Source organism: Chelonoidis abingdonii, chromosome 2 (assembly GCF_003597395.2).
Source record: "Chelonoidis abingdonii isolate Lonesome George chromosome 2, CheloAbing_2.0, whole genome shotgun sequence".
Taxonomy (NCBI): domain Eukaryota; kingdom Metazoa; phylum Chordata; order Testudines; family Testudinidae; genus Chelonoidis; species Chelonoidis abingdonii.
The window spans coordinates 68,457,822-68,475,841 of record NC_133770.1 but is presented as its reverse complement, the minus strand read 5'-3'; the positions used below and the strand labels follow the sequence as shown (position 1 = coordinate 68,475,841).

General features: G+C 40.4%; 1 long non-coding RNA gene across 3 annotated transcripts; it reads right to left on the bottom strand.

Moving 5' to 3' along the window:
- Positions 1-727: 727 nt before the first annotated feature.
- On the bottom strand, positions 728-17,941 carry LOC116821561 (uncharacterized). Of its 3 annotated transcripts, none has more exons than XR_012655224.1 (6): positions 17,856-17,941; positions 13,713-13,778; positions 13,029-13,108; positions 11,881-11,993; positions 11,731-11,799; positions 728-1,064 (listed from the first exon to the last, which is right to left on the bottom strand). It is a non-coding gene; the product is annotated as an uncharacterized LOC116821561 (long non-coding RNA). The 3 variants fall into 3 exon arrangements; XR_012655223.1 differs by lacking the exon at positions 728-1,064 and adding an exon at positions 8,248-9,536; XR_004372942.2 differs by lacking the exons at positions 728-1,064; positions 13,713-13,778 and adding an exon at positions 8,248-9,536.
- Between the last annotated feature and the right edge of the window lie 79 nt (positions 17,942-18,020).

Here is an 18,020-nt window from a genome sequence, read left to right as displayed (position 1 = left end):
CCAGACCTCTCACATGTATTGGATTTTGCAGCATATTCCGCTGGATCGTGCTGCCTATTTTGCTGCACTAGGAAGGCAGGCAGTATTCTACTGCTGGAGAGAACGAGACTGATTAGCCAAATACCCTAAAGGAAAATCCACTGAGCTAGAAGGAAATCATGAGTTCAGATCTCATCTATTCTAGCTACTCTTTACATTTCCATGCATTTCACAGTTCTTATTACTTACCAAGTCCTTGTAGTCATAGAATGGATATGAGAAGGCCTCCTGCATTTTATAAAGAGAGCAGTTGTCTTTTCAGAGAGTTAGGACTAGAGTTCAAATCTCTTACATAACACACGTCTTAAACTCCCAGACATACTGGCTTTCAGAATGAATGAGCCCAATATATGTGCTTTCAATATATGTGCCTCTCATCATTACATCACACTCCCCTCCCAGAGTCAGGGCTGGGAACCAGAACTCCAATATCCTACAACTTTCTACTGAATAGTTGTGTGACTTCTTGCAAAATGTTTGTCAACCTCCAGCCACTAGTAGCTAGACCACATAACCAATAAGTCATTCCTATAGTGGTAATGGTTGAAGGTAGGGATCTGAAAATTCAGCTTTCAAACTCTGCTGATGATCCATGTCAGGGAGCTTTCTGGTTGCATGTGATAGAATTTTTATTTCCAGTTCTCTCTTTTTTTTTTAATGGTTTATTTAATCCACACAGTGAGAAAACAAACTTTAAAGCAGATTTTATTATTACAAACTATTATAATCTGCAAATTATGGTGTTACACATAAAATATAGGTGTTCCACATTTTGGTTGGTTCTTGTGCACCCTTGACACCTGTTTTCAACCCTCAGGGGATTATGACCCCAGTTTGAGAAGTCATGGTATAGGAGGAGTGGTAAATATAAAGATTATAATGGTGTTCACTGAAGGGGTGCATAGTGCTTTGCAGTGGTATCTACTCCTCATTTGTGTTCTGGTGTGCTTCTCCCTTCAGGCTTTATCTTCTGATCGTGTCTGCTTTCTCCCCTCCCCACTCCACCCCACCCCAAACTGACAGACCTGCAATACAAGGGAATAGGTGAGTCACAGAGAGGTAGTCTTGCAAATTTCCCATCCAGAAAAAAAGTAATAAAGTGAATTATACAGGGTTCCCAACCTGTGGCAATTTGAATAGAGCTGGATGAACACTGCAAACATTTTCCTCTGAATATTTGTTCACAATTATAAATTAATTTGCATTCTCTGTGTTTACATACAATTAGTATTTACTTTCTGTGAATATTCTAGTGAGCAGGTTTACTTACAGGAATGTTAATGAAACTAATACATTTTAAGCAGATGTTAGAGAAAAAAAAAGTTCACTTTCCATTAATATTCTCCATCTGTAAGTAATCATACCAGAAATCTTATTCTAAGATTCCGGTCAGGGAAGAGAGATACATGTGATCTGTGTTCAGTCAAGACCACCATTTTTGCCATTGCTTTGCTGACCTAGAAGGCCTTTCCGAGACATTTGGTTGTCACTTTGATGACATTTGTTGTGCTTATGCACATAGCAGGGGAAACTACAAGCAGGTTATCATCTCCTTCCTCACGCTACCACTCCACACCATGACCTAGAACACCCCCTCATCACCAACTAAAAATCAAGAAAACCTTTCTGATGTCATCCCACAGCCCTCCTTGTGGAAGATAAGGATGTTCACAGAAGATGATCTGAAGCCTGGGTGGCTGCTGACATACCATACAAAAATCTAACTGATGACCTAAATGTGCAAGTATCAGACTTCTTCTCCCCATGGTTCATATGGACTAATCCATATCCACACCCAACAGTAAACTCACACTTACTCCATAGATGGAAAGTGAGGGAATCGCTGAACTGTGACTGTGGCATGTGGCAAACTGTTGGACACATCCCACATGATTGCCCAACTTATGCTCATCCTGGAAGTGTTGCAGCCATTCACATGGGTACCCCCTCTGCTCTAGACTGGATAAGAGACTTTAAGATCCAACTGTAGTCATGTTGTTCCTTTCATTGTTCTATTCTTGCCATACAAAAAAAAAAAGTCAACAACTTGGATTTTGAATCTTTGTGATGAATTGCTCATCAATGAGTTATACAGCAGCCATAATTAGGCAAATTATTCAAATAATGAATTAATTCAGGAAATTCATAATTTGTTCAGACACTTTGCAAAGAACACAATTTAAAATTCCCAATGAATAAATTATTTGTCCAGGTTTAACGGTAAGTAAGGAAAGAGTTACATTTTTTTTTAAAGTGGGATTGTAAAGGTCTCGTTGAGAGATACATAGCAAACTCATTTCTTATAAGAGTGAAATACTCCAATAACTGTCTTCAAAATAACTCAAATGAGGGAGTCTCTCTCCAAAATCAGTGAGACTTGACAGGTCTGGTTATGAAATAGTGTGATTTTGAAGGTTAAGAAATTGTTGACATTTGTGATACAGCAGATGTGAGGCTATGACATATCCATTCCAACAATGTTCAAAATTAAATTAATACAGTTCAAGGAAATGTCCAGTAGATTAAAAGAGCTATTTCACACTCCAAGACACGATAACGTTTTTATTCTATGGAAAAGAGTATGTAAGACTGTGACATTTAGAAAGTATTAGATCAAAGGAGACACAAACTTAAAAAAAAAACAGAAGTGCAAAATGCACTCCATGTTCTACAGTACAGTTCCAAATGTTATTTTAAAGAGCCTGTAAGCAGATTCCATCCTGCTCCATAGTATGCATACATTGCATATAGTCCAAACTTAACCATTCCAGAGTTTTGTTATCAGGTACTCAGATAACTGCAACAAAACATAAACCTCAATCTAACCTTTCTTCTTGAGACTGACTATGCCTAAATTTTCCATGTATCTAGACTTCCCATATCCTAAGTACTCTCTGCTCTTGATAAAAGTTCTCACTCCTATCCTGATTAGTGCTAAATGAAACCACCTACCAGTATGAGGGTACTAATTTACTCTGATCTTTATAAAGAGTTTCAGCTTCTCAATTTAGGGTTACTCAGCAGTAAAGCCTGTTACAGAGACACTATCATCAACATTAATAGTGACCTACAACAGAAAAAGATCAACCATTTTTGCTTATGTATTATGCATGAAGATGATCTGAAAGCTTATTTTCCATACAGGTGGGATTTCTTGAAGCATTCAATGTTGGCCATGCGCTGCTTTCACTGAAATCTATGATTAAATTCCAAGAATTTCTATACCTTTATTTAATTGAGAGAGACAAGGTGGGTGAGCTAATATCTTTTACTGACCAATTTATGTTGGTGAAAGACAAGCTTTTGAGCTCCACACCACACAACGTTAACTTATTGTTAAAGATTTTTATCGTTAATTGATTTTCTGTTTGCAAACAAAAGGAAAAAATAAAAGAGAGTCCCAAAGGTTTATACTAAAATCTGTGTAGTACAAAGTCTGCCAGGGTTTATCAGAGATTATTTAAATAATACTACCCACAGGTGCAGGGGTTCAACCATGTGGATTTAATTGCAGAATTATAAATAGATATTGTTTGGAAATTCTCAAATGTTTTTTGCTGAAAAATACCAATTTGTCAAAACTAAAACTGTTAATAGGAAAGGATCAGTTTCAGTAAGTTTGCCTACTCAAAAAAAAACCTTAGAAATTGTCAATGAATAGTTTCATTTTTGGTTCAAAATTAATTAGTTTAGAACTATAACTTTATGAATACCAATAAAGAAAAAAGGCCAAAATCAAAATGCATTGTTTCAAAATTATCAAAGCATTTCAATTGACCCATTTATGTTTTTGTTTTGGTTTGTCAATTCACTAGATTTTTTGAGATTTCAACTTTTTGTCCCGATTCAGGACAGGAAAAAAAATTCAAAAGTCCTTGTGGGTTGGGAAAACCATTTTCTTCCCAGTCCTAATTATAAACTCTTTGGGATAGGGGGTCTCTTTCATTTTATGGTACCAATCCTGCAGACATCCATGACTTAGCCCCCATGTGTAGTCCCACTGACTTTAGTGGAACTCATGTAAATAAAAATATGTATTTGCAGAATCAGGGCCTATGTTTGGAGGTTACCTAGACTTCAGCTTCTGAAGTGCTACTGTCACACAAAGGAGAGGGGCAAGAATATCTTCTTTTCCTCAACAGTCTACATTGTTTTCTTCCCTTTTTACAATAAAACTTATCACATATTTAATACTAACTAGCTCGTATAATTTGTACAAAGTAGACAATTTTATTGCTGACTCAAAGGCCTCTTATTTGAGCATATCCCTTGTATTGCTCCACCAAAGGATCTCCTTTTATTTACAGTTGCCAGAAACAATGTAGGCATGGATTAAAAGAAAATATGTTATTAGCTACGTAGGTAAAATTCCACCCTTTACTGTGATAATCTTGAAGCTGGACTGGATTTACCAATGCAGGTGCAAAGAGGTACAAGTTGTGAATCCCTATATGAGCCTGGCCCTCTGAACCTCAGAGAATTCACCCAAGGAAACCAAGCACTTGAACTGTCATCTTCTTTCTTTTGGGTTTCCTGTGAGAGGGAAGCTGTTTACTTTCTCAGGGGTCCCACAGGATGATTGGCAACAGAGGGCGAAGAGGATGTGTTGGATCAAGGCAGCCCTAGCCTCCTTGTTCCCTCACCTACTATTCATATTTTGGGCTCTGATGGCCTGCAGGGGCAAGCCACTTTGCCCCTCTGCAGCCATATCCATGGGATCCTTTCCAATTACAGGAGGCTAGAATGTGGGATTGTGCTGATACAACACAGATTTACTCTAGGCTGAATCTAGTAAACTGAAGTTGTTACAGCAAAGTAGCAGTGACATAATATACATTAATAACTGGAGTTTTCATAATCTAGCTAAACAAGTTTCTCCCAGAATGAAACTTGATCCACAATCTCAGGCTGAGAGTAAATATTTTGCCTAACTTGAAAATGTTTGGGTCTTATTATACAAATAATAATAAAAAGTTTGGCCAACTGCTTTGCTTATAGGAATAAAAATATAAACACCCTGCATAAGAAGATTGTGACATTTGACACAATGATTAAGTTTTGTCAAAGACATTAAACACTAATCCATCTTTTGATGTTGATATTGCTTAACATGAAAGGCAGGAAACACATTATTCAACCTTTGATGTTATGTGCGGGGAATGAGAAAGAGACCTTCACAAGTAATGTATAACCAACATTTGTATACTCTGCAGAAATTGGAAGTTTTACGCACTATGAGAATTAGCTTTAATGAGTAAAATGCACCAAAACATCAGTAAATAGCAGATGCATACTGTATTCAGGTATGAATAAATTATGTGAGTCACAGTAGCTTACAGCAGCAGGTATAGATGCAGTTCAAGACTGTGTGTGATGAAACAGTCTCTCCCTGTCTCCTCTCCAAAAATAAAGAAATGGTGAACTTCTATTTTTGTCCCTCCTCCTTTAATTGAAGGCAAGCCTAGAGATATTAGATAACTACTAACTCTGCCAGTAATGTTTGATGTTATTGATCTAGCTACCATTTGTGACTATAGAGACCACTTGTAGACTCATAGACTTACAGACTTCAAGTGAAGCTGGGAGTGGGCAGGGCAAAGTGGAGCAACCTGGGGTCGCTGCTGCCACTTCCCGCCAGTGACTGAGGGCCCAACCCTCACTGCTGGCCCCTGCTAACCCTCTGGGCCAGCCTGCCCCCTCCTCCCCTGCATCCTAACCCAACCCCACTGGGCCAGCCTAGCACCCCCTGCACAACACAACATATCCCTAGGGTATGACAATTTGGGATGGCCACCATGGGGTCCCCCAAAGCGCAGGGCCCCATAGGGATGGCTCTGGTAGGTAGTCTCACCATACCATCCCCTCTGAACACTTATCAAGCTTAGTCGTGAACCCCACTGCTCCCCTTGGAAGGCTGTTCCAGAACTTTACTCCTCTGCTGGTTAGAAACCTTCATCTACATTGGCACTTAACTTTAATAACTCCTCTCCCTCCCTGATACCCCTTTGAGAGTTTATAAAGAGCAATCATATCTCCCCTCAGTCTACTTTTGGTTAGATCAAAGAGCTTGGCTTTTTTAGATCTCGTCCCATAAGGTAGATTTTCCACTCCTTGGATCATTCTAGTAACCCTTCTCTGCACCTGTTCCGGGTTGAATTCATCTTTCTTAAACATGGGAGACCAGAACTGCACATAGTATTACAGATGAGGTCTCACCAGTTCCTTGTATAAAGGTACTAACAGTTCTATTTCTCTAGTGGAAATACCTTGCCTGATGCATCCTAGGACTGCATTAGCCTTTTTTACAGATACATCACATTGGTGGCTCATAGTAATCCAGTGATCAACTAATATACCCACATCATTCTTCTACTTGTAATAGAGACCTTGTGGGTGAGGTATCTTAGTGGTTAGCACACCTAGTATCCCCTCCTGATGGATTGGTCATACAGTCCTGATTCTCCTTTAATCAAAGGTGCAGTCAGGGATGAAAGTAATTTAAAGGATTTACCAGTACATCGGAGTTCTGAGCAGGGGCGTGGCCTCAGCCAGAAGAGGTGGGGCCTTTCAAGATTTAAAGGCCCTGGGACTCTGGCTGTGGCTGGGAGCCCCAGGACCTTTATATCACCCTGGAGCTACCAGCTACAGAGGTGGCTGGGAGCCCAGAGGCTCAGGGGTGAATTAAACAGCCTACAGATCCAGCTGCCACGGAGCTCTGGGCCTTTTAAATCACTGCGGGAGCCTTGCCGCCACTACCCTGGGGTGGCAGGGCTCGGACTAGGGCTGGGGTAGCGGCTGCAGGGCTCTGGTGGTGATTTAAAGGGCCCGGGGCTCCAGCCACTGTGGGGAGCCCGGCTCGGGTGGGGATTTAAAAGGCCCGGTGCTCCCGCCACTGCAGGGAGCCCTGGGCCCTTTAAAGCATTTTAAAGGGCCTGGGGCTCCCCTCAAGGGCCGGAACTCCAGGACCTTTAAATCCCCACCTAAGCCTGGCTGCCGGAGCTCTGGCAATGATTTAAAGGGCCCGGGGCTCCCCACAGTGGCTGGAGCCCTGGGTCCTTTAAATCACCATCAGAGAAGCTGGTCTAGTCCGGCAAGACATACTGGCTCTTGCTGGTACCTTGTACCTGACTGTACCGGCTTACTTTCACCTCTGCTTCTGAGTTACTCTCCCTGCATCATTTCCTACTGCTGCTTTTCCCTCCTGCTCCCAGTACCATATAAGGTGAGGAGAAAGAGAAAAGGTAACCAAACCAGCAGCCCCAGCTGGGCTCAGTTTATAGTCTTACTCCCTCCGGGGGGGCGTCTTCAGCACCCCTGTCACGAGCCTTCAGAGTAGGTCGGTCCTCCCAAACCACCCTCCTTCTGAGTTTCTGCAATTCGAGTATGTTCTGTGGGCCTTCCTGAACCTAGTACTGTCTTTAACCCCATCTGCCCCAGTATGGGGTTTATATACCCCATGCACTCCTGTCTTTCATATAATCATGTTCTCCCATCTTTCTTCTCCTTTTTTGTCTTTATGTACACGTCATGATTTGACTAAACCTTAGATTGTGAGCTCTTTGGGGCACTGACTGTCCTTGTTTTGTTTGTTTGTTTGTTTGTAGGGTAGTTAGTATAATGGGGCTCTCTGATCCTGGATTAGGGTTCTTGGGTAGTAGAACAAAACCAATATTAATAATTAATGCATTTTGATATACTGGCACCAAATACATTATGAGCAGAAGAAGTCAAAACATTTTTATTGACTTTTTTTGATGACAAGCAGGAAAAGAGTTAAATTTTTCATGCTATTTTTTACTTCTTCCCAAAAAAGGCTCTAATTACAAGTACTGTAACAGCTTTCAGATTGGCTCCATCCTACTGTCATTTCAGCTGCAAAAGTCCCATTCAAGTAAACATAATTTTTAAAATTCAAATTGATTTGAGGGTGGCTAATTTATCTCAAAAGATAGAGCTTTCTCTGCAAGAAGTTAGACCAGAAACTCTCTAGTTCCAGAGATGAAGTCCTTAAAGTGAACTAAGGCTAGATCTTAAGAGGGATCAATGGAAGTCAGGCACCTAAATATCTTTGAGGATCTGGGCCTCTGATTCCTGTTCAACAAGATACTTAAGTACATACCTCAATGGGACTACTTGTGGGCTTACAATGGGACACCTACTTAAAGTTCTTGCTGAATCAGGGCCTAAGTGAAAAATATCATACAAAGGTGACTGATTCAAAAATATTTTATGTAATTTTATGAAGTGACTAAGTGATTAATAAACAATACTTTATAAAGAATCAATTATTTTAATGAGGGTTAGATCGGGCACTTAGAGTGAAATCCTGACTCCATTGAGGGGAGTTTTGCCACTGACTTCAGTGGAGACAGGATTTCGCCCATAGTGTTTATGAACATTAATAATTCTGAGTAGTGAAGTCTTCTGTTTTTCCGCAGAACAGGAATCAGACCAGTACATCGTGAACAGGGAAAGTACAATTTTCCCCATACCACCCTTTCAATGTACCTTGTTCCTGGTGTGAGAGAGGAGTTTGTATATGCAATTAGTCCTAGCTTTTCTGCTAAGATTGTCAAAAACAATACCATCACTGCACATTATGGTCTGTGTGGGGACGGGAGGTGCAGTACTTCATGCCATTCAATCTCCATTTCTGTAAGGTTTTAATTCTCTTGATAGCGCTAAGCACACTAATCATGAAATATGTTGCATAGAGATACTGAAGCGGGATTTTTATGTGGGAAAATTTTCAGGTAGATCACACTTAAATAATGCAATGCATTTACATGTCATGTGTTATGCATAATTTTTCTTGACCTTTGGCCTATTATCTATACTGACATTTAAATTAAGCCTTTCTCCCACAATCCATAATTTCCTCCTACTTGAACCAACGGTGAAGTCGTCATGCACAATTCATGGCATCACAATTACCATGACAATACAGTGATATCAAAGCCTCCACTTTATGCTCTCATTATAACAGGAGAAGGCACTTGTTTGACAGTAGAATTGGGTGAACTGTTCAGTCATTATAGCCTTCTTCCTGTTTGTGAACTGTCTTCAAACATATTAAGATTTTTATTAATTTATTTGCTATTCCAATTTACTCACTGTATTCTTTTTCCAAATAAATTTTAGTCTATGGATTTGTTTGCCAACTGTTCACTGCGAATATTCTTTAAAATATTCAGTATGCACAATTCAACGGTCAAATAGTATGACTGGCTACCTAAGTCACATGAAATAAACCTTTATAAATTAATTCTGCTTCTGCCCAAAAGACATTTTATTTCAGCAGTAGTCTTGACATTTACTTTCTGCAAATGTTTGCAAAAACAAAAAACTTTACAGCACTTTTAATTTGCTTTTGGCAATTAAATGTGCACAGACAATCAAAAGTGTCTATTTAGAAGTAAATGCTCAAGAATAATTTTCTCTCTCTATTCTCCCAGCTCTGGTTGTGGGGTAGAATTTTCTTAATGAGACACCAATACCTGCAACACTAGCAAGGGATATACAGAAAATTACTACGGAAGAAAGCTCCTGTTCATGTTTTTATTTTAAAATAAATGTTCTCTTGTAGATCTGCCCCATTGTGAAAGGCTGTATTTAAAATAATTTTGCATATTTATGTATGCAATTGATTTGTTTATAATGGGACCACTTGAACTTAAATGTATGCATTGGCTTAACTTCAGCATCTTAAATAAGATATGTACAATAGAGTACCTGAATTTGAACATACTTATATAGAAATCCTATAGGCTATAAAGGTCTTCGAGTTGTTGTTTTGTTGTTTTTTTAAAATACTGACCTTATATCAAATCCTGAGATCCAGGATTTTTACTCAGGAAAAACTTCACTTGTACAACATTCTGCAATATACCAAGTACCAGCTGAACATCCTAAATTCCAGTTGGGCATGCTCGGCTCCTCAAAAGATCTGTCTCAACAGGAGTTTGCCAGATTTGTCCCTACTTATTAAGAGTGAAATCCTGGTTCTACTGAAGTCAATGGGAGTTTTGCCATTTACTTCAATGACGCCAAGATTTTACCCATGGTTTCTCTCTCACTGTAACACAATAAAAATTGTGATGCCACAAGACAACATAAATATAGTTTTATATACTAGTGGGAAGATAAAATAAATTAGGAAGGACAAATGTTCCTGGTTCTCAAAAGGTCAAAATACTCAGAGTTGGTTTTTCAAATAAAAATACTTCTCGGTGGGTAAGCAAAAATAATATACACCAACTTAGTGCTGTTACAGAATGAGCATACCTCAGCACTCACTATCATGCTGACATTCTGCAACATGCGAAAGCATTTAGTAAAATGCAAATTCCAGTAAAATTTGTTAGAGGTGAGTACCTCAAATGACGTGATCCTGAAATTGCATATTAAATTAAACTTAAAATACATAAAAAGGCTGTGTGTAAATAACATTGACACTATATGAGCTGGAAGGAGGGGGATTATAAATGTGGTTGTGAAGTGATTCTGTCCTACAAACTCTAGCTTTATCATATATAGTAAATCAAGAATAATATTATAGGACTCTTTGTGGATGCAGAACAAACTCCTCTCCCATTGGAAAAGAATACACATTTTCTGTGGTTATTATAAAGCTCCAGAGAATTTTCTCAAAACATTTTACCACAATCAGGGGTCCATTTTCCTATCCCTAGGCTTCTTAACTCTTATGAATATCAATGGTGGCTATGTTTGCATGATGAAAAGAAATTAGAATCCTTTTTAGTTTTGTTCTGATAAAATAAAATGTTCTTTCCCCATGTTAAAATTATCTTTTATACTGTTGGTCTGTAATATGGGGAAAGCAGAAAATCAGTGACTAAACGAGTCCTGAATTGTTTTTTTCTTTGTGATACAGGGCCAAATCCTGCTCCGACTGATATCAGTGGCTAACTCCCATAGACTTCAATTGGAGTAGGAGGGGATATTTAGTTGTCAATCTTGCTAATGTATGACCGATTACATCCGTAATCGGGCTGGATAGAAAACCTTCTCATCTAATATACCACCTTGTGCACCCTGCATTTATGAGCAACAGTCACCTCATATGCTAATGAACAGTCAAACCCATATGCAGGCAAATTAATATCAGTAAATGCTTATTTAATTTATACTTATAGGCATCTAAAGATGAAAGTTTCTGTCACAAGCAGCCATTATCAAAACTGTCTTAACTGATTGGTCCTTAGGTGCCTGTAAGTACAAAATTTGATGAATTTTAACTGGATATTTGACGTGGTATTTCACATTATCATTATATCATGATCTGTGCATGGATTCATTGAACATGGGATGCTGAGATGGATTTTACATTATTTGAAGTGGTTTTTGTAGGGCAACTGCTTGTATTTATATCCCACAAATTAATATTTATCTCTGACATGGCATCAGAGGAGTAGCTACTAAGATTATTTGATGGCTTTTCTGACATTTTTAGAATATGGAATGCTGAACATTAACATTCCTCTCAGTTATAAACATGATTCCCTAAGGGACAATGACATCCAATTAATTGGACTACTGTATTTCCTTGTAAATGGCATCTCCTATGGATTATTACAGTGATAGTGAAGCATTACAACTTAACAGGACACAATGGAGATGCAGCTGTATCTGTTAAAGCAGGAGAATCATGAGTCCAGGAGGTTCACTTACCTATCTTGGTGACGGTATGTCAGACAATGGAAAAAGATACATGCCTGCTGTTTAGGTATTTGGAGAGAACTATGGGCATTAGAAAGCAGTTGTCAGACAGATGGCTATTAGAGGATAATTTGATGGAACCCCATTGAATAAAATGCATACTTTGCCTGTAAGCACATAAGAGAAGAATTCCTTCTCCAGAAGAAGCATCAATACAGGGTCATGCAACCCATTTTGGTCCAGGGACTTGATCTGGATGTGTTGCCCCACAAAATCTAAAGGAAAAAACAGTAAAATGGACAGACATGTTTAGGAGGTTCCATGCCCTGTAGCAAAGCACTTGGGGGAAATGGTTTTATTGGTTTCGGATATATCACATCATGCAAAGAAAGTGTTCTTGCATAAGAGCTGGTTACAGCTTTCTGGGCTGGAATAAAGGAAGAAACAATCCAGGCAAGCCCAAATGATGGAGCGTAGGAAACCAAAGATGAGGAAGATCCACTAGAGCAGAAAAGAAGTTTTCTTCTACCCCAGCAATGTAGGAGAAGAAATCCCACCTTGCTCATGAATTACCTAAGCAAGGCAACTGTTGGGCTCAACTCAGCAATACCATCCGAGACTGAACCAAGCCAAGCCCAGGGCCAATAAAAAGTTTTAGTGAAGCTGGAGAGTCAAGCTTTTAGCTGTAATTGAAAATACAGAGGCCATGACAATATGTGATGTTTGAACATACAAAGGGATGAATGTGGACTAGACATAAGGAGGGCATTACTTTGTGTGGTGCAATCTAGATTAGTGAGGGGTTGTGTCACCACCTGCTCTGCAATCTTGATTGCCTCACAATGCTTTGCTGCTGTAGCTCTCAGTCTGGGCCAAACAGCATCCAGGTGACATCCCGACTGTCTATGTATAGCTGCAGCATACCAGCAACACTCCAGTCACACACTAGCTTCCATCAGCCTTGGTTACCACTTGCAGGGTGATCCCAACACACTCCCAGTCCCAGATTTTCCCCCCCTAAGAGGTGTGTTTTGAACTGTCCAACCCTCTCCTGGACAGTTCAGGTATTAGAGGTCATTTGGTCCTTTTTGCTACTTTAACTGGAGTTACCAAACAATTCAGTTTAAACATAACACTGGATTAGTTTAGACTAAAGAATAAAACAAGTTTGTTTAACTACAAAGAGAGAGATTTTAAGTACAAGCATAGGCAGTAAGGTGAGATATGGTTACAAGAGAAATAAAGATAAAAAACTCTTTCTAGTAGCTAAAACATAACAAACGAGACTTGGTTCAAGGTAAAATCCTTACCACATGTTCCCAGCAACACTGCTAACCAAATTTTCATGTTGGGATCCCTCCCAAAGTCAAAAGGATGGTTCCTTTGTCTTCTTAGGTGAAAGAGAGAGAGAGAGAGAGAGAGAAAAAAACTGGATGAGAAAAATGGTAACAGTGGGCTGTTTTTGCCCCTCACTTTTATAGTCCCTCACCCTTTGAAATGCATTTTCCTGAGGGTTACCCCTAGATAAAGTTCCTTCCAGCTGTGAGATGGAGACATGGAGTTTCGTAGTGAAAGAAGTTCTATGCTGTTGTTTGCCAAAATGCAGATGTGACCCTTCTGCAAGGTGAAGTAAGCAGCAACAAGGACCGGGTTTAGTATCTAGGGGTTCCTTTCCAACAATACAACAAAAAAACAGCTCGAGCTCCAACCCAGTGACTGGGGACAATTACACACCACCCCTTGGGTGCTTCCAAGAGGCAATACTTCCCCTTTCACAAGCACAGAGTTTGAGTGTAACAAAAACTTTTAATAAAAGGCAGGAATTAACTCAGCATTTATTTGGGAAAACACTGCAACTAGGACTCAAACACAACCCATGAGCAAAAGACCAACCCCCAAGTAAGTTGGGCAGTGTCCTTTTCCCCTCAGGGTCTTAAGTCCAGCAACCCAAAAGTACCTTTAATGTCCCTGTCCCTTCTTTGTATCCCACTCACAGTTGCTGTCCTTGGCCAGTGCAGCCCCAGAGTTCAGAGGTTCATCCGCAGAGTTCACCTCCCACCCTGTGTGGAAGGCAGGGGATGGGGAGATAAGGAGGCATCTTACACACTGCACTGCTCAGGCACTTGCTCGTCGCCCCAACAGCCAATTGCCACACCTCTACAGGGCTCTGCTCTGGCCCTCTCCACCAGCTTCTCTGCTGGCTGCTTGCCATGCCTCTCCACCAACCACCTAGCCGCTTCCCACACTTCTCCACCAGCTCCCCCCCTTAACACAGCTCTCAGTGGTTTCAGCTGTTAGTGGGAAAGCCTCACTGCTGGTGCACACTGGGCAGTTTCTTACAATATAGACACTATCCCAAAGTAGATCTAATAGTTAGACCTAGATATCAGTGATTTCGCTCTAGAGCATATAACAAGACTCTCAATTGAGTCTAAATTAGCTCTTTTATTATACCATGAAAAGAGTCAAACAATCACCCCCAGCTCACTGAGCTTAGGAACCCATGTCTCCTGCTCAGTGAGTGCTATTCAGTTGAATGTGAGTTCCTCCACTGGGGTGTGCCAGGTACAGTTCTGCTGCCCTCTGTTCACACAACAAGGATAGCAACCTTGAGTACTCCTGCCCCAATAACAAGGAGGCTGGGGATCCAACACCAGCCACAAGTGATCATTTGGGCAAGCAGTCCCATCATGTTGAGCATCTAGGCAGGGTGAGTGTGTCTATGCAAATGAGATCAGCTTCTGAATTTTTTTTCCCCACAGCTTACCACTAGATACCGGAGGAGAGCTCATCCAGACTCTGCTTACACAGATTGATCTGTTCCTTCTTCCCTCCATTGCCAAAGAATGGTCACTTGACTGGTGATTGCCAATCAACTTTGATGACATCTGGCTGGATGCATCATCCTGTCCTTTGTCTTGGAGAAGCAGATTTACCAGTCAAGTTTGGGGAAGGGGTAAACACATTTCAGTCATAATTTCAGTTTATGTTCATATCTTTACATACAATGTTGCTACACATATTTCCCCATGATATTACTGACCATTATTTTTCAAATGATATCTCACAAGGAATATTTTGTACAAAGAGACTAGCGCGTAGTGTGTGAATAAAGGGGTGAATTTGGTCACAGAGGGCAATGAAATTATCCACCTCATTTTGGTCTTTGAGAAAGAATTAGGCAAGACCCAGGACAATGATCAGGAAAGGATCAATGTGGTAATAAGAAATTTAACCCAGTTGTTGTCCAGGATGCGTAAGAACCAGCCAGTCCAGTCATGGGAAGGTTAAATCAACCAAAACTCCCAATCAGAGGTGAATATAAGTTGTTGTAGATGCTGATGGTTTTTGTTTTGAGTAGCAGACTAGTACTGTTTTTCAATGAGACATAAAATATTGACCTTGTTTTTCACCAAAGCATTTACCCCACAATTGTAATACACTCTAGACTGTAGCAACTTTTATGTGTTTTATTTTCAGTATGCCTTAGAGCAGTGTTCCTCATACAGTGAAACAGGCCCCACTGTTGATGTGCAACAACACTTTCAAGAAGCTGCAGTGCAATATCCAATAAATTCATTGGGACAGGGTAACATTTTCGAGAAGTGTGGTTCTTACGTCCATTGGTCAGTGGCTTTTAGCTTTCAGTTATAACCAAACTTACCCTTCAAACAAGAGCTAAACAAATCTTAGCCACAATAACAGTCTTCAGAGTAGCAGCCGTGTTAGTCTGTATCTGTTAAACACACATGCACTTTCTCCTTTCCCATCTAGTTTTTCTCTGTGACCCTGTGATAACATGTATTAAAATACAATGGATGCTGTAAACTACAGTTTGTACTTAAACAAATGTGGCTGCAGTACTGAGGTGGGAAGTTAGTAAATATGGTGGGATAACCTTCCGCTCCCTTCTAAATAACAGGCATTTTATGTGTTTTGTAATCATCACTGGAGCTGTTGTTTACAGAGTGAGTCAATAAGAAATAATAACACAGGAATGATCAGGACAGCTCTGACCTGATCCTCAAATTAGCTTTACACTTTCCTCCTTTTTCTTTCCAAAATGATCTTTTACATTCTGTTCAATTCAGGCTCTCATCATATATCCATCACTATAATATCTAAGCATCTTTCAAGAATGAGTTAAACAAAGTGCCTAACATTTGTCACGTGTGCTTTGTTCTCCATAACCCTCCTCCTCCTCAGGAAATGTGTGTGTTTTAAGGTGATATTCTGTTCTGTTTTTGTGAAGCCATGGAAAAAGAAGATCTGTACCAAAAAGTGGTGAGTTCTGAGGTAGTGCTTAGTTCCCATGGAATGAGTTCCACAGTCTCAGACCTGCCCTTAAAAGGCTCTATTTGCAGCAGGGATGAGATTCATCTTTGCACTAGACAATTCTATTGTGTCAGTTATTGGGAGCAGACAAGGACCCAGAGTGTAAAGTGATATTTTACCTATCCTGGGCCCAGGCCATGATATCTGAGCACCTTAAAATAAAGGACTGAGACATTAAACTTGAGCTATGGGAAGCCAGTGGAATGAGCACAATAAAGGGTGATGTGGTTGTGAATGCAAGCTACTGTATTCTGTAGGTGTCTAAGGGCTAGTACTTTCAGACCCAGGAACATTGAAATGCTGTTGCTGAACCAGCCTTGTATTACCAAGGACAGGTCAGCAGCAGCAGCAAGGATGGGCTCCAGTTTCTTAGCTAGTCAGAGACAGTAAATCCATTTCCATTGAATGCTGCTCTGTGAGAATTCAGCATCAGTGAGAAGTCCAGAAGAACTCCTAAACTGCAAACTGACTTGACAAGTTGTCAGATTTCCTTTAAGTTTCTATTTCTGCCTGGTATTTTCTTGTGTAAGCCTTATGGCCAGAAACTCCAAAGGAAAATGAATCACCATAACTACATTTGGACTTGTATTTTTGGGGGCAAAAAGATCATTTCCAAGCAGCAGAGCCTCCACACCAGGGTGATATGTACTCTTTGCTCCCATCCCATGAGGATCTTGCTGCTAGAGATAATGCAGACTGACGACTTTGCTGCAAGAGCCATTGCAGAGGAGTTCATAGTGAGAGATGACACACAGGACAGCAACAGAACTTTCGTGAGGCATCACCCACCCAGCACCTTAATAAAGCTGAATCACTAAACTGGGTTAGGTGTTTGTGCCAGACAAGCAGTTTCTTGGGTAGAGACAGACCTTTCAAAAGACACTTGGCCTACTGCTGTTCACTGATCCCAATTTGTTGGATGGGTGAAGTGATGCTGTCAAGGGAGTATTACCTGTGGGGTATTCTCTCTGGAAGGAGGGAAAGGAGTTAGATGGACTACTGCCAAAGTTACTGAGAGAGAGGAGTTAATTTTACTTTTTATTTTCAAATGTATTCTGTTGCTGTGTTTTCTCAAGTTTATGACTGTGTTCCTTTCCCCTAATAAAGATTTCCTTGTGTGAGCCTCAGACACAAGTCTTGGAGCCTTTGCGAGTGAGGTAAATTCTGCCAGTTAAGAGCACCCACGAAGGGAGCGTTTAGTTTTCTGAGGTTTTCTGGGTGATGTGTGGGTGGGTTATTTGCTAAGAGGTGCCTGAGAGCTGTTGTATGTATGTCACTGTAAGCAAAAGTGACTGTAAATTACAGTGAAACTAATGAAGCAGTTTTTATATTTCAAGCTGGGGAAAACAGAAAGGTAAACAGATTAAGCGTTAAAGTAAGCTCGAATTTAATTTTTTCCCATTTGCAATAATATTGGCCTTATTGAGAATACAAAGTTTTGGTAAAAAAAAATAGTTACATGATTTTTAACTGATCTTTTAAAATTCACATATTTCTGGACATATCAGCTATTCAGTTCTTTCCAATGCGGTTCCTTTAATTAGTAAAAAGGGGAAGTGACTGCTGGCAAAGCAGTCTATGAAGAGACTGGGGTAATAACTCTCGGACGACCAGAATGAAAACAGAGGGGCCTCCATTTTCCCATGAAGTAGCAAAATTCAAACAATTTGTGCAGTGCAGAACGGTTGGCACTGCAGCGCGCATTTCCCCGCGTCCCGCTCCCAAGGCATCCAGCAGAATTACAGCCATAAATAAAATGGGGTGCAAATACACAGATTCGTTTACAAAGTTTGTGAGCCCACCTGTTTGCTATAGGATGCTACAGATCGCGCTCCCTGCTAGATATGAACTGCAAGAGTCTCGGTTGGGGTCAGCTGTTTAAAGTGACTGCTGCCCTTGTGCCTCCCCGCCCTCAGGGTGTTGCTCCGGCTGTGATTGGTGGAAACAGTCCGCGGGGTGCGTGAGAC